The 16,544-nt window shown below is 39.4% G+C and overlaps 1 protein-coding gene across 1 annotated transcript in view; it reads right to left on the minus strand.

The window, feature by feature from the left end:
* LOC307033081 (protocadherin Fat 1-like) overlaps positions 1 to 16,289 on the minus strand; it is a 70,566-nt gene extending 54,277 nt beyond the window's left edge. Inside the window, exon 1 of the mRNA XM_079671350.1 lies at positions 16,046 to 16,289. The gene's annotated coding sequence lies outside the window, so the exon portion shown is untranslated. The remainder of the gene's footprint in view (positions 1 to 16,045) is intronic.
* Positions 16,290 to 16,544: the final 255 nt, after the last annotated feature.

Genomic DNA, 16,544 nt, shown 5'->3' on the forward strand with positions numbered 1-16,544 from the left:
GTAGACTTGTGTTTTACTTTGTATATCTGCAAAAAAAACAAGTATTGAGTACACAAGTCTTACCTTGTACCTACACTATTTTGTAAATAGACCAATCTTTGCCCCTAAGCTCTTGAAAGAATGCAAAAAGGACACAGATATCACAGTGGCACAACAGTAGAGAGGGAGCCCGTGGGGAAGTTTCTGACTCCTGTCCCAACTTGCCTCGAATGAGAACAAAAGTTAAACAATGCATTGTTTCAGAATCAGAAAGATGCCGCAAAGACAGGTGGCAGCCCGAAACCATCCCCCATAATTACTCCTTTCGGGGGCAAGATAGTAGCAAAAAGTACCCGTAACAAATTGTTTCTCCTAAGCCTTTGTCATCCCACAGCTACGAGGAGGGATTTGTAGTTTTATGACTCAGCATCACACTGATGACAGTGGGTGGTTCAGTCCTGATCCCAGTGTAAACGGCTGCATGTGTACAGTCTGAGCTGGTGATTGTGCATCAGAAAGCCCTGAAGACATGAGACACTGAACTGATGTTTTTATAATCAAATAAAGATCCACACATCCCACCCTGTTGGAATCCCAATATCTCTTTTAAAGAGGGGGGACTTAGCCAGAATGGCAACATAAAATACATCAACACTGAGACTCATTTTCATCACTTACTGCAATAAAGTTGAAGCGCCTCGCATGGAAACCGCAGCCCTGAGTTTTCAAACATTTACGTTGCTCATAAAACATTTATTGAATGCTGTGGTTGATTACAGCGGAGTGTGTTGTTCTGTTTTTACAGGTTATTCGAAACATACGATCTGGAGTTAGTGCAAATAACACTTCAGATCTAATCTATTTTAGTTTTTTCCTCGTACTACATCTGCTTTTTCATTCCAATAAAAGCACTTTTGGTTTTGTTAGAAGTACAGTCATATTCCAACAATCTGCCTTTTAACTTAATCTGTATCTTAATCTGTGTAAATCATACCTCAGTGTTGATGTATTCTAAATCCTTTGAGTTATTACTTCGATCTTGAGCTCAGGATTTAGCATTTTTCTGGGCTGTGTGAAACAGATCAACTTTGTGCAGTGAAAGTTTGTCAGCCCTGGACCTGATGGTAAAAAATATTAAGGAGGAAGCTATGAGTAAGAGGTGGAAAGAGTTTAAATGCAGTTTACAACTTGCACTTATTTACAGAGCAACTTTAAACAAATGTAGCCCTCAACAATATTTGTAGGCCAACCCAAAAGTTAGCATCGTAATGGTTCCCACGACAAAAAGCCAATAGGATGTATTCATTGGATTGACCATTGATGTCTGTCTTTCATGTTTTCTTTTACTTCTACTTACAAGAAAGACGCTCGTTGGGATCAAGTTATATAAGAAAAGGGCCGTCATAATCCCAAATAAAACCCATCACTCGTAAAGACAAAAGACGCCTTGGTTCCACATGATTATGAACACCAGTGTCATACACTCTCGTGGGACTGATATGGGTTATGAAAACAGCTCTCCAGGTTTCACGTCTGTCTGTGTGTCTGTGTGTCTGTCTGTCTGTCTGTCTGTCTGTCTGTCTGTCTGTCTGTCTGTCTGTCTGTCTGTCTGTCTGTCTGTCTGTCTGTCTGTCTGTCTGTGTGTGTGTGTGTGTGTGTGTGTGTGTGTGTGTGTGTGTGTGTGTGTGTGTGTGTGTGTGTGTGTGTGTGTGTGTGTGTGTGTGTGTGTGTGTGTGTGTGTGTGTGTGTGTGTGTGTGTGTGTGTAGACTGGCGCTGGGGCTCTCAGTGGAGGATGACAGGTATGTGGGTCTATCTCCAGTCCAGGTCCCACGGTAACAGGTAATCAGATTACCTCAATCAGGGTCACTATTCAGGAGGGATTTTTAATCTACATTTTTCGGCAGTGTCCTTTTTCAATATTTGACATCTGCACGGCCTGATAACCGTAGGTGTTAGCATCATGTAGTCTAGGGACACTTTGCATGTACTGTAGGGTTTTAATGTGACAACAAAAGTCAAACTCATTACACATGTGTGTTTTGCTTCTGTATTTCAGCTTTACAACAAATTGCCTATCCAAGCGTACTTGCTGTCTCCTCGGTTTTTATTGAAAACACTTTTAAGCTATCTGCCAAGCTAGAAATCTCTTCTACATTTTCAATAGCATTACTTTTCCTCACCATCACACAGACGTAGTTATTGTGTAATTCCACCTTTGAATCAGCTTTAATTTACCAGATATGGAAACTGGCTATCTTAAATGATTAGGTTATTTATGAAGGTCTTAATAAAAAAATGATATTATTTGCCTAAACTAAAAAGTGAAAACTCCAAGTAAATGGTAGCTGGACTTGTAAATGTCTTTATCCGGTCTTCTGGACCCCTGAAAGCTCTTTACATACTACGAGTCATTCACCCATTCACACCTCATTCGTGCAGAGCAGCACCACTAACTATAGGGAAGCACTCACACACCCACACACACTCACACACACACACACACACACACACACACACACACACACACACACACACACACACACACACACACACACACACACACACACACACACACACACACACACACACACACACACACACACACACACACACACACACACACACACACACACACACACACACACACACACACACACCGTTGGCCATCGGGAGCAACTCAGGGTTCAGTATCTTGCCCAAGGACACATCGACATGTTGACTGTACGGACTGGGATATAACCAACAACCTTCTGGACTTATAGTCGCCCTATGAGTGAAAAGTATTTGTGGAATGAAAAACGAACTGGTAAATTCGAATGAAATCGAGACCGAAAGGAAACGTTGGTGTTTCATCTAAACATCAATTGCTGCAGGGCGGAAACCTCAGGCCATCACTGAGGTCAGCGGTTATACACTAACTCAAGTACACCCATATCATCATCGTCACACACACACACACGCGCGCGCACACACACACACACACACACACACACACACACACACACACACACACACACACACACACACACACACACACACACACACACACACACACACACACACACACACACACACCGGGGAGGGAGGTGTGTGTGTGTGTGCCAGGTTGCAACCTGCAGCCACATGTTGAGCTCCAGCTTCCTCGATCACATTTCACCATCACCCCTATCACTCCCAGGACAGAAAGAGAACAGAGGGTTTTGTTTGTTATAGTTCTAATCCAACTCTTTCCGAAAGTCGGAACCCTCCTACTCACCACATTCAAAAAAGTCACTCAAAACCCACCTGTTCATTCGACCTCTGACCCCCCCCCCCCTCTTTTCTCTTTATGTTTTCTTCTTCGTTTTTAGTTTTATTCTCTTTCAAAGCATCTTTGAGTTTTTAGAAAAGTGCTATATAAGTGTCATGTATTATTCTCCTTCTCTGTAAGCTCATCATGGTGAGATCTGACAGACACACACACACACACACACACACACACACACACACACACAGTCTTTTAAACTCAAGTCAGGCACGTTTTTCTCTTTGAAGTTGCCGTTTTTCTGCTGCAGGCTGAAGCAACAAGATCCTTTCTGCTACTCGCTGGTTTCTAAAATCTGACTGATATACCTGCTATTCCCCGAGTGCAGACCCCCAAAAGGTGCATTCATGTTCAAAGATTCAAAGATTCAAAGGTTCTATTGTCTACAAGCTACAGTGTAGAAATGGCAATGAAATTATTCTGATCTGAGCTCCTCCAACAATGCAACGTATATAATAAAATACAAAAATACAAAATAAAAAGTAGTGCAAATCAATTCATTTGATCAATATACATATTAACAGTGTTGGAACAAGTACTCAGAACGTTCACTCGAGTAAAAGTAGAAATACTCTGGTCTTAAAATTGTAGAAAAGAATAAGCATCAAAATAAACTTAAAGAACTCATTCTGCACATCAACAGTTTCAGAATAATATGAAGTACCCAAGTATTATCAGCTAACTGCACCACAAATATCAAAAGTACTGGTAATGCAGAATGGATCTTTTCATAGTATGATATTACTATTGTTACGGACCAAAGTTAAATACAGGAAATACTGTGTGGATTAGTAGTACAGTACTGCATTATACTATATCAGCATATACATATATAGATCATTGATTCAAAGAAAACACATGTTTGACTGTCTACCAAGTCATCTAACATGTATACGAAGCAGTACTAGTTTGAGTAAAATCAATATAGAAACCATGTCAGTCTCTGCTCTTGGTAAGTTAGCCCTTGGCCGTATCTTTTAACTGTAACCTTTAATTATTTAACAGAAACACAAAGTGCTTTAACCCACACAGCACTTCACTCAATGTAAAGTTTAGTCACCTGTTTCCTGCGTGATTACTATTGCAACACGGACAAGTTGGATCATGGAGCTGCCAATCTGGCTTTGTGAACCCTGGGGCATTTTCTGATGGGGGGGGAAGGGAGTGTGGTTTCTGAAGAACCCTCAACAAGCCCTGCCTGGCCCAGTGGCACAAGGGCAATTAGTGGAGTACAAATACTTAGTTTCTGTACTTAAGTACATAGTTCTGGTATCAGTACTTTACTCCACTACTTATTGTTCTGACGACTTTTTACTTTGACTTCTTACATGTTGAACACAAATACCTGTACTTTCTACTTCTCACATGTTGAACTCAAATACCTGTACTTTCTACTTCTTACATGTTGAACACAAATACCTGTACTTTCTACTTCTCACATGTTGAACTCAAATACCTGTACTTTCTACTTCTCACATGTTGAACCCAAATACCTGTACTTTCTACTTCTTACATGTTGAACACAAATACCTGTACTTTCTACTTCTTACATGTTGAACTCAAATACCTGTACTTTCTACTTCTCACATGTTGAACTCAAATACCTGTACTTTCTACTTCTTACATGTTGAACTCAAATACCTGTACTTTCTACTTCTTACATGTTGAACTCAAATACCTGTACTTTCTACTTCTTACATGTTGAACACAAATACCTGTACTTTCTACTTCTTAAATGTTGAACTCAAATACCTGTACTTTCTACTTCTTACATGTTGAACACAAATACCTGTACTTTCTACTTCTTACATGTTGAACACAAATACCTGAACTTTCTACTTCTTACATTTTGAACACAAATACCTATTTCTACTTCTTACATGTTGAACACAAATACCTGTACTTTCTACTTCTTACATGTTGAACACAAATACCTGTACTTTCTACTTCTAACATGTTGAACACAAATACCTGTACTTTCTACTTCTTACATGTTAAACCCAAATACCTGTACTTTCTACTTCTCACATGTTGAACACAAATACCTGTACTTTCTACTTCTTACATGTTGAACTCAAATACCTGTACTTTCTACTTCTTACATTTTCCAAACAGGCTGGTTCCTTTAGTTTGAATGTGTGTTTGGTGGTCATTTCCTGGTCTTCTCTAAAGAAAAGGGACCAATGAAAACGTTGTCATGTTGCCGTTGGTCACCATGGAAACATTCATTAGCTAACAATGACATTATTGTTCTATTAATATAAAGGGAGGTCAGGTACTCTTTGAAACAGCTGCTAGTTATGGGTACTTTTTACTGAAGTACATTTCAAAGCCTCTTTACTTTTACTTGAGTAAAGAAGTTTAGTCAGTACTTCTACTTTCACCAGAGTATTTTTAAACACGAGTATCTGTACTTCTACTTGAGTAAAGGATGTGTGGACTTTTGCCACCCCTCCCCATATGTTTGTACAAAGGTTATTCACTAGAAGAGTGTGGTAAAATAAGAAGAAAGTGAAAAGGATTTCAGGTTTTTTTTCACTGGAAACTATACAGCATTATTTCTTCTGTTCCTTCTGCGATTCATCGTTTTAACCTGCTTCCTGTTATTTGTGAAGTGGTTATTCCCCCACTTTCAGAAAAGAAAGGAAAGAAAGAGGCAGATGCTGAAATATAATATCTAAGCAATCACATCAAGGCTCTGGTTTAGGATGTGGGCGTTTCAAAAGAATCGCAGACGGGCTGACGTAGCTTTTGGTTTAATGAAAATACGGCTTTATTCATCCGTCCAACACCTTTACAGTAACCTGATCTACAGACATTAGTTCTGTTCTGTTTCCCTCTAAATGTACAAGTGCACCTTCACCAATATCACCTAACCTTAGCCTGTTCATTTAGCATTTCTAACCGCATATTTACATGTGGTTTAAAGCATGCTGTGCAGCTTAAAACACATTTACGGAGATCTGTAGGTGCTAATTAGTGCATATGTCAAGGACTATTAATCTGCCTTTTACCAATTATAGCTTTATAAACAATACATTCACTGTTTAAATCACGCTTTATATACCAAAAAATGGTGAGTTGAAAGTAGTGTTGCCCTTTGTTAGAAATTAAAATCAATGTTTTAATGGGGAAATGTAGTTTAAACATGCCGTCAGTTTTAATGTAGTTTTACACTGAAAAACCAGAAATTGTTGTGCAACACCAGCTGTTAAGCTTTATTCTGAAACTCTTTCATCTCCGGGTGGCAGTTAGCATGTGGTAAATTTACAATTTCCAAAAGAGGTGAATTGAGTAGCGAAATGATATGGAGTGGTGCAAACCGAAGCCTACTGATTTAACACTACAACTATAGATGTCGAGATACTACCATGCTGAATTTTAAATGAAGGTACAGTTTATTTGAATACATTATTGTTTACAGACGAGAGTAGCATGTGACAACATCCGGAATGACCGGAAACCAAACGAGCCGAGAAGTATTTTTTTAGAGTATTGATTACAGCGTTTAGAATGTGTTACATGAAAAGTGATGAAAGAGAATAAGGAGAAACGGCGTGTTAAGCATATTGAATGTGAAAAGTACCAATCCTCTGTTTAAATGCAACAACGGACATTGGAGACGAGGCGAGCCGGCTGGCGGGGAGGAGCCAGCAGAGGATATATATAACAGCACCGGACGATCTTTTAGACTTTACGCATAATTGCTAAGTTCAAATTCCTGCCTTTTCATAGAAACACATTACCATCCATGGTCTGGAACAATGTAACGCGGTATGGATGAAAATGAGCTTCACTGGATGTTAAGCGCCCACTCTTGCATTATGGACGAAAAAGAAAAAAGTGACTAGATTGCTCACTAAAAGTAGTTTTCGCTCCACCAAATCACAAGAAGAAATAACAAGGAAATGTCAAATATGACAATGAAATGCATGAATTACAGTAGGAGGTCCATATTCAGATAGAAACTCCTCAAACACATCCGTGAGTGCTTCCATGTTCAAATCACAAATCAAAACTCACCTCTCCAGAACCGCTTTTAGTCTGTCATGAATGTTGTGTTTCAAATATTTTAAGTGTGTTGTTTTAATTATGTTGTTATGAATTTGAACTCTGTAAAGTGTCTTTGAGTTTCAAGAAAAGCGCTCTATAAACAAAATGCATTATTATTATTATTAGAAAAGAGTTCTGTCAGGTCTTTAGCATTTAACGTAAAGTTCTACATCGTCTGGGAAAGTGATGAGCAACAATCATCATAGCATCAAAAGTTATTCCCCTCATGAAGCCCCGTTTCTTTCCCCAGCTCTGGTTCAATCAAAAGCTGTTTGATCTTCCGGTTTAGCACTAGCCGCATTGAAAACAATATATTTGGATCATTCCCAGTTTAACTCATGGCTCTGCTATGACACACCGAATAGTCGTTATAAAGCTCATGTGGACGGTTTGTAATAAGTGGTTGGTTATTGTAAATAACCAATAACCAAAAACGATCACCGGTTCATCTTGTTTTTGGCGTGAGAATAGTTTGGGCTGCGTGAGAGCGTGAGATTGAGAGTGTGTCACACAGCAGATGCGTGAGAGCTGGCAACCCTGGCATAATATGTTTCAATATGGCGGAAAATGCACTAAACTAATTTAAAAGGAATCACCTTAATAGACTGCCTCGATTTACTGAAGCAGAGTTATATTAATATTATTCAATTATAATTATTTTCGAGAATCTGGTGCCTCGTCTATAAAATATTGCGTAGCACTCCGTGTTTATGTCTACAAGGAGGGAGCTGACGTATAAATCATCTTTTGGTACAGCCTACTCGAAATATCTGACACACAGACCACCATGCAGGGAATACAATGTGCGCGCTGGTGTTGAGAGCCGGTGTTGAAAGCTGGTTGATGGTTAAATATTTAAACAATAAGGCATTCACTCCTGCAGCTCCACTGTTCCCTGGCATCATGTGTTCATGCAACCACATGACCAACAAGGTCATTAAAATCAGCCGTTGAAGGGATTTCATCATGCTGTCATTTATATGATCTGCCTCCCAGCATTGCTATAACTTTAGGACTTTTTTCCTGTTGTCTGCACTTAACGACCCCCAAATTAGACGTCTGTGCAACAGTGTCCAGGCAGTGGAGGAGTCCATTAGTCGTGCATTAGCGTTGCACTGCATTAATCATGCAATATCAATCTCACATTTAATCCAACATTAGAATCAGATTCAAGGTTTTTAAATGTGTGACACACAGACAGTTTTTGATATTAGATATGATATTCATTACAAATTGGGAAATTGCTTCGTCACAGCAACACGTTGAGAGGGGTGTTGAGTTAAAAAATTAGAATCAAAAGATGTTAACATAAACAGTTAAAAATAACTCTTGTCAAGCAAGTAAAGTTCGGATCAGACAATGTTTAGTTCACACAGTAAAACGTCCAAAAACTTGTGTGTTCTCCATTCACCTAAAAACTAATAGTTTTAAATATTTTTGACTGTTCCTTCGCAATTTAGCGACACTTTTGATACGGTTCCTCCTCCCACATTTTGAATACATCTGAGCTACTCCCTAGGAGGCGACCAAAGAAGTTTACTGTAAAAATACAGAAAGAAATGCTCATTTTCAAAATCACCGACTTCCAGGTGGTCAGGGAGCCAATTTGAAATAGGTTCACAATCCTAAGAGCCATGTAAATGTATATGTATCGAGGTAGTTTGGTACGAAATGTAAAGGGTGAATCAGGAGAAGTATACTTTCCCCTCAGTGTCTCATATAATATGATTTAATGAAGAAACGCTTGTTCTTTATCAAATAATTCTGCAAAACTGTTAAGCCAACTAACTAAACTGCCATCTGCAAAACGTCTCTCTGCTGGGGTGACATTTCAGATCAGACCTCCTGGATTATTGTAGGGGTTAAGAGGCTGACCCCCACCTGGAGAGTTTCAGGGTTTGAGGAAGGTCGCAACCTCCTTTAAACTCTCAAACCAGCATGAGGCCAGGACATGGAGGCCTTCAACTGGAGACCAGTGCTTATATTGGGATGAACTACAGAGCGCTCTGATGTAACTCAGTTAACAGAGTAAGAGTCTTAAAGGGCACCTATTGAGCAAAATCCACTTCCTCATGTCTCTTCTACATCAACATGTGTCCCCTCTGTGTACAGAGACTCTCTCTGGACACAGAGCCAATCATTAGCCCTTGGCCAATTAGCCAACCGTTAGCCAATCATTAGCTATTAGCCAATCATTAGCCAATCATCAGCAGCCAAGGTAACCCCCCCCCCCCCCCTTATCTTATGTTTTGGTGCTTGAAACGAACCGGATTCCGGAGCTAAGAGGCTGCTCCGCTGCGGTGTGAACAGGAAAACCCAGTGCTTTTCAAGCTCCAGCTCCGAACCGGCCCTGAAGCACCGTTGGTGTGAATGAGGTAACAGAGAATCAGCACTTTGGAAACAGGGCTGAAACAAAGGGCATTATGGGTAATGCTGCAATGAGCTGTTTGGTGTTTCAGCCAATCAGAGACAGGCTCTGGATATATCTGAGACCTGTGATATATTGATGAAGAACAGTATGATAGGGGACCTTTAAATAAACAGCAATCGGGACTATGCAGGCATCGTTACACACCATCTAGTAGTTATCACGTCGCCACACACGCGAAAGGTCCCCTTTTTTTGTTTATGGTAGTTTTAAGCGATTTGTAAGCATTTATAGATCTGTCATCTTCACTTAGAACTAAATGAATATAAGATTAAGGAGGACGGAACATTACATGAGAGTAAGATTTAATCAATACAAACTGAATTTCCCCCTAGACGGATTACTAAAGGTTCCTCTTCTGCTTCTGATATTTGGGGTTTGATGGTTAACATTGAATTAGATGCTCTGCAATGTTGATTTGACCATGCTCTATTAAAGTGATAAGCTATACATACAATGAGCCATATCGTGCTTATAGGTGAGGGGGAAATGTCTGCAGAAGCACCATCAAAATCATCTATTGTGTTATTATGCTGTATGGAGATATAAGAAGTTTCTTGCAAATCACTAAGGATGGGAATAAGGAACCGCGTCCTAATTGTTGGATCTAATAAGAATCGTATTGCTTTGGGGTCAGTGCAACTTGTAGTGTTTGTGAAATTACTGTTATTCTTAGCGTGTGCAAACAAGTCTACAAGGAAGTCTGTTTTTGACTCAGCAGGAAACTGCAGAGCCTCGTCCCTACCCTAAAACTTTTACTGTCGCAGCGTCTGTTAAAGTGTTTTGTTGCACCATTGTGGGCACTCGTAAAAAAGCAATGAAGAGTCATGGAAAAGTTCTGGGGATGAGATTTAAAGTAACTGTCGGAAGAACTGTGGGAATTAAAATTGCATTTAGACTTGAAAGTGTTTGTTAAAGTCCTTTAAAGTTGGATTGTGGGATTTCGACATATAAATCTGTTGCATTCAGTTTCTCCCAGATTACAGTGATGTTTGAAACTATGAAGGTCTGCTTTAAACCTTAGATGCCCGAGTGACTGGACCCTACACTCGTCAAAAAGGACCCGTATTAGAATAATATGTGTTTTTATTCAATTTTTGTCATTTTGATTGATAAAAATCACTATTTATAATTTTAGACATTTTTTTTACATTTTGAAAAAAAACGTTTTGAACATATTGTCCCAAAGATCTCCGCTATTCTGAGACCCTCACAGTGTTCCATTCCCTTTTAAAAACTCATCTCTTCTCCTCTTGTCTACTCATAGCCCACCCCCCATCAATCCATGCCGGTTGATCCAGTTCGATAGTCCTATACCCCCCCCCCCACCCTAACCTTCCCTTATATTGTAAAGCGATTTTGAGTCCTTGAAAAGCCCTATACAAATATAATGTATTATTATTATTATACTGACAGGTATCAGATCTGGCTGTGTAAAATAATCTTCCCTAGAGGTGTCACTTGTGTAGTCTGTGTGGTCTACAGTGAATGTAGTCCTGACAGCAACAGGTGATAAGAATCAAAGGTTCCCATAGGATCCCATAGAAAATGCATGCGGGTCATTTTTGACCCACTTAAGCTGGGGTAGTAATACAAAAAGTAAAATTTCTTAAAATGTAAATTTAAAATGTGAATGGCATGATATCCAAAACGTGTTTTTTGAGGAATAGCTGGAATATGAAATTATAATTTTTTTAAATTACAAATATACTCTAAGAAAACCACCTCACTGGGTCAAAAATGACCCACTTATGCATCTAAGGGTTGAAATAAATTATGTCAACAATGTTTTTATAATAACTCTCACTGCCTGAGCGTAGACACATGTCCGCACTGCAAGTTTAACCATAGGATGTTACATCATAAATCTGATGTAAATTATGAGAGCCACCAATATTTTAAAAGCTAGTTGGAAGTCAAATATTCCTTAATTATATACATCCTTTATTTAACCAGGTAAACGTAATCAGCTTGTTAGATAGATAGCTAACGTAAGCCAGAGATCTAGTTAGATAGCTAATGTAAGCTATCAAACTAGTTAGATAGCTAACGTTAACTTAAGGTGACCAGATTTTCAAAATTAAAACCGGGGACATTTTGAGTTTTGCGGTCAAAATATCATTAACATATCCAATTTTCTTCGCTGTTAAAGAAAAAAGGGGGACATTTTTGGTTCAATGTAATTCAAACATTTGAACTGTTGGATACAAACAGAGGGATGATAGCTCATATATGAGACTTCAGAGGTCTTTTATTTTGAAACTCTACATCAGATTGTCCTGATTCTCTCTGAGTGACAAGATGGGGTGTCCTGCTATCACCCTGGAGTGAAATAAGGCTTTGATACTGGACAGTTTTATATTTATTCTTGTATAAAAACAGAAAGACGATAGCCCATATATGAGATTTCAAAAGTATTTTATTTTGAAATTCTAGGTCAGATTGTCCTGATTTTCTCTGATTGACTAGATGGGGTCTCCTGCTATCACCCTGAAGTGAAATAAGTATTTGATTGACTTCGAATGACTCTTTGATTATGGACGGTTTCCATTCAATAATAATCAAAATCTAGATGGACAATAGATCTAATTTCAGATTTTAAACAGCATACATTTTAAATAGTCACCCAGTGGAAATGTCAGATCTTCATAACTGTATCCTTACATTTTACATTCACTCAGTTATAATGTGGTAGTTACACGTAGTTTGTTTTAAATTATTATTGATCACATTATATAGTACATATTTCTTAATTTAAGCTCCAGTATATATGAATATGTTTGGTGTGTTTTTTAGGTATATTTGTTATTGACCGAGTAAACGCTTTTATTTTGAAGGCAGTTTTTACAGGCCTCTACCGTAATGCATAGGATATTCGCATACAACGTGCGGGCTGGCTTGACTGTGTTTTCCGAATTAGGGGCTGGCTTGACCACAGTCTGTTACCCCAGTGTTTCCTGACATGAAACGTTTTATTTCACCATGCTATGTGTTTTTAACGTATATTAAAACAACTGGGACATTTCCGGGGACAGTTTCAACCGGGGACAGGCCAATACAAACGGGGACAGTCCCGGAAAACAGGGACGTCTGGTCACCCTACGTTAACTGGCTTGATTGTTAAGTAGATTGCTAACATTAGCTAGCTGGTTAGCTTTTTTTAAATATAGCTAACGTTCACTAGCTAAATAGATTGAATTCAGTCTCTACGTTAACTTGTTTTTATACATTTTAACACTGTGGTACTTTTTCAGTTTGGCGGTGAGAGTTATAATAAACTGTCCACATGAGCTTTAGTCTGCAGTCCGGCTCATAAGTTTAGTTTTTTTCCTTCATAGCAGAGCAGCTACAACAAGAAACTCTACACAGTAATTGAAAATGTCCTCATATGATGTTGTCCTCATGCGGTCACTAACAGAGGATGGATGCTGAAAAACCAATCAATGTATCAGTGTAGCTTTGAATAATCTAAATATAATTCAATGTACACAATCCTGCTTATGCTAAACCTGGAAAACTAATACTTTTTCATTTGAATCAGAAGTGGGAAAGATGTGACGCTACAGAATATTCCCATATTTCCTCTTCCCTCTCCTCTCAGAGCTGCAGGGTTTTGTTATAAAGGCCAGAAGGTTGAGTAGAGGGGTCGGGGGTCGGGGGTCGGGGGTGTCCTTTCCACTTAAACTGCCCCCCAAACACACACACACACACACACACACACACACACACACACACACACACACACACACACACACACCCAAACACCCAAAGGGTCTCTCAGGCCTCAAAGCAAATACTATAATTACAGGGAGGGGCTGAAATGCCTGAGCAGCATTCCCCATTAGCAACGTTAGGACCTCAATGCATGGGGTGGGTATTTGATGGAGTCGTAGATAGGTTGGTGTTTTGGGTAGGTGTGTTTATTTGTTATAAGGTGCATTACATCTAATTATCTCTCGTGCCACCCTCGTTTAGATTGTGTTCCCAGTGAATCCTTGCATAATGTCCTGGCTTCCCGGGTGCACGTCCTGCAGTCAGATAGCAGTCAAAGCAATAAAACAGTGAGTGGAAGAGGCCAACAGGCTAATTGCATGAGGTTCATATCCATCTGTTCTTTATGACAGGCAGTCGCATCCATCCTCTGAGTCTAGACTTTATCTCAACTAATCCAAACAGCCTTGTTAGCGGCACCGTCAGTAATAGAGTGGTCCTAAAACATGGAAAAGAGGCGTTTACCACTTCCTGTCTCCTGGTCTGGAAGTCAATGTTTTTTTAAATGTGTCTGAATGTGGAAATAAGGTGTGTGGTCAACCCAAGCTGAAGAGATGTTAACGTTTTGTCAATGAGTGCATCACCTTATGAGGCTCAGCTCAGCTTTTGGCAAATTGGCAATTAGCTCATTTCATAAGCTCTCTATGTAGACTGAAAGGGGTGCACGTGCTTGATTGGGATATTTCAGCATTTCTGCTCAAACATAGAAAACTTTACATGATAAGAAAACTAAATGTAGGCTTATGAGAGATATGTGGAACTTCTCCAATGAAGTGCCTTTCTGCCTAAAAACCAAATGTACCCTCAGGCAACTTTTGGGGTCAAATTAGGTTTTGGTTCCAAAACAACAAGCTGTGTGTCCCTTTCCATTATACAAATGAATCGGTCAGTGCTTCAAGGTTATCTTGTTCCTCATCCATCACTTAGGTAATCCTCAAGTGACAGGACTTCTTAAAGCAGCAGAGAAACAACTCAATTCCTGACCTGATGTTTTAATGATCATCATCTATTTTCCTGTCGTTGCATCACAGAGGATTTGGGTACATTGCTCAAAAACATAATTGAGCTGTTTACACTGAGGACAGGCAAGGGGAGGAGGGAATGTTTGACCAAACGTCAGGATTTGAAGCGTGCACCGACATGTACTCTAATCCCATTCAAACGCTGCGAGCTGAAGCTGTCAGGCACACAGATCCTTAATGAAACAACCCACACACACACAGCCACACACACACAGCCACACACACAGCCACACACACAGCCACACACAGCCACACACACACAGAGATGGCAAAAGTACACACATCCTTTACTCAAGTAGAAGTACAGATACTCGTGTTTAAAATACTCTGGTGAAAGTAGAAGTACTGACTAAACTTCTTTACTCAAGTAAAAGTAAAGAGGCTTTGAAATGTACTTCAGTAAAAAGTACCCATAACTAGCAGCTGTTTTAAAGCACTGATACCAGAAACATGTACTTAAGTAAAGTAACAAAGTATTTGTACTCCAATACTTCCCACCTCTGTGCACACACACACACACACACACACACACACACACACACACACACACACACACACACACACACACACACACACACACACACACACACACACACACACACACACACACACACACACACACACACACACACACACACACACACACACACACACACACACTCTTTTAAATGAATGTACGATATCTCTTAGGAAACAGTGGTGGAAAGTAGCTCTTTTCTGGAGTACGATTTTGAGGTACTTGTACTTTACTAGTCGTATTTTGCATTTCTATTTCAATGTACTTCTACTTGTACTGTCTTGTTGTACTGCTACTTGTATACTTCTACTCCAATACCTTTTGGAGGCACATATTGTATTTCTATTCCATGACGTTTATCTGACAGCTTAAGTCACTTTGCAAATTCATATAATTAATGATAAAAAGAAAAATACATGAATTAAACATACATTAAAATAAATAAACGTGATCAATTCTAACATAAAAAAGAAAGGAATCAGCTCTTAGATTATGATATAAAATAATAAACAATGTCACCTGGCAGTTTAAGAGTGAGCGCTAACTTTACTAGCTGCAAAATCTAATTTATATATAAATTATAAAATATCCAATATTTTATATTTTTTAAACAGTAATTCTGAATCACGCATTTTATTTGTGGCCCCTTGAAGTATAGCTGGCTGCTAATACTTTTGTACTTTTGCTTGAGTACAACTCAACTTGTAGCAGAGTATTTCTACACTTTTGTGAAACTACTTCTTCCACCCCTGATTATAAATCACAAGCTTTAAGGACAAGATATAAGAAGTGCAAACTGTCTTATAATCCTCTGTGCTGCAAGAACACTTCTTCTGAGGCTCTGTGTGCACGCATCCGGGCAGTCTGATATAAATACCGGTACTAAATATTGGTGTTACTCTACACAGTAAACAGTGAATGAAGTGATAGAGTGAAGCAACACACATGATGAGCTACGAGGAAAACTCACCGTGGGTCCAGTTAGTAGATTTGTCCAGGAATATCTGTCTCCCCCTCTCACACTTCAGGAACTTTAAAGGTCCTCAGACAGGATGGCAACAAGCTCCGTACTCCCATGGTGGTTTGGTTTAAAAATCCATCAGAGAAAAAAAGTTAAAAAGATACTTTAAGTAACACACACACACACATTGACACTCACACACGCATATGGAGCTGCAGGAATGTGTTTTAACTGACGCTTCAACCTCAGTGCCTTCAAAGGCTCTGAACCAGTGAGACACCTCAACACTCCCTCAGGATCCCATCCCCACCCACTTCTCACACTGTCCCTCCCCACACACACACACACACACACACACACACACACACACACACACACACACACACACACACACACACACACACACACACACACACACACACACACACACACACACACACACACACACACACACACACACACACACACACACACACACACACACACACACACACACACACACACACAC

Source organism: Notothenia rossii, assembly GCF_949606895.1.
Source record: "Notothenia rossii genome assembly, chromosome: 3".
NCBI lineage: Eukaryota > Metazoa > Chordata > Actinopteri > Perciformes > Nototheniidae > Notothenia > Notothenia rossii.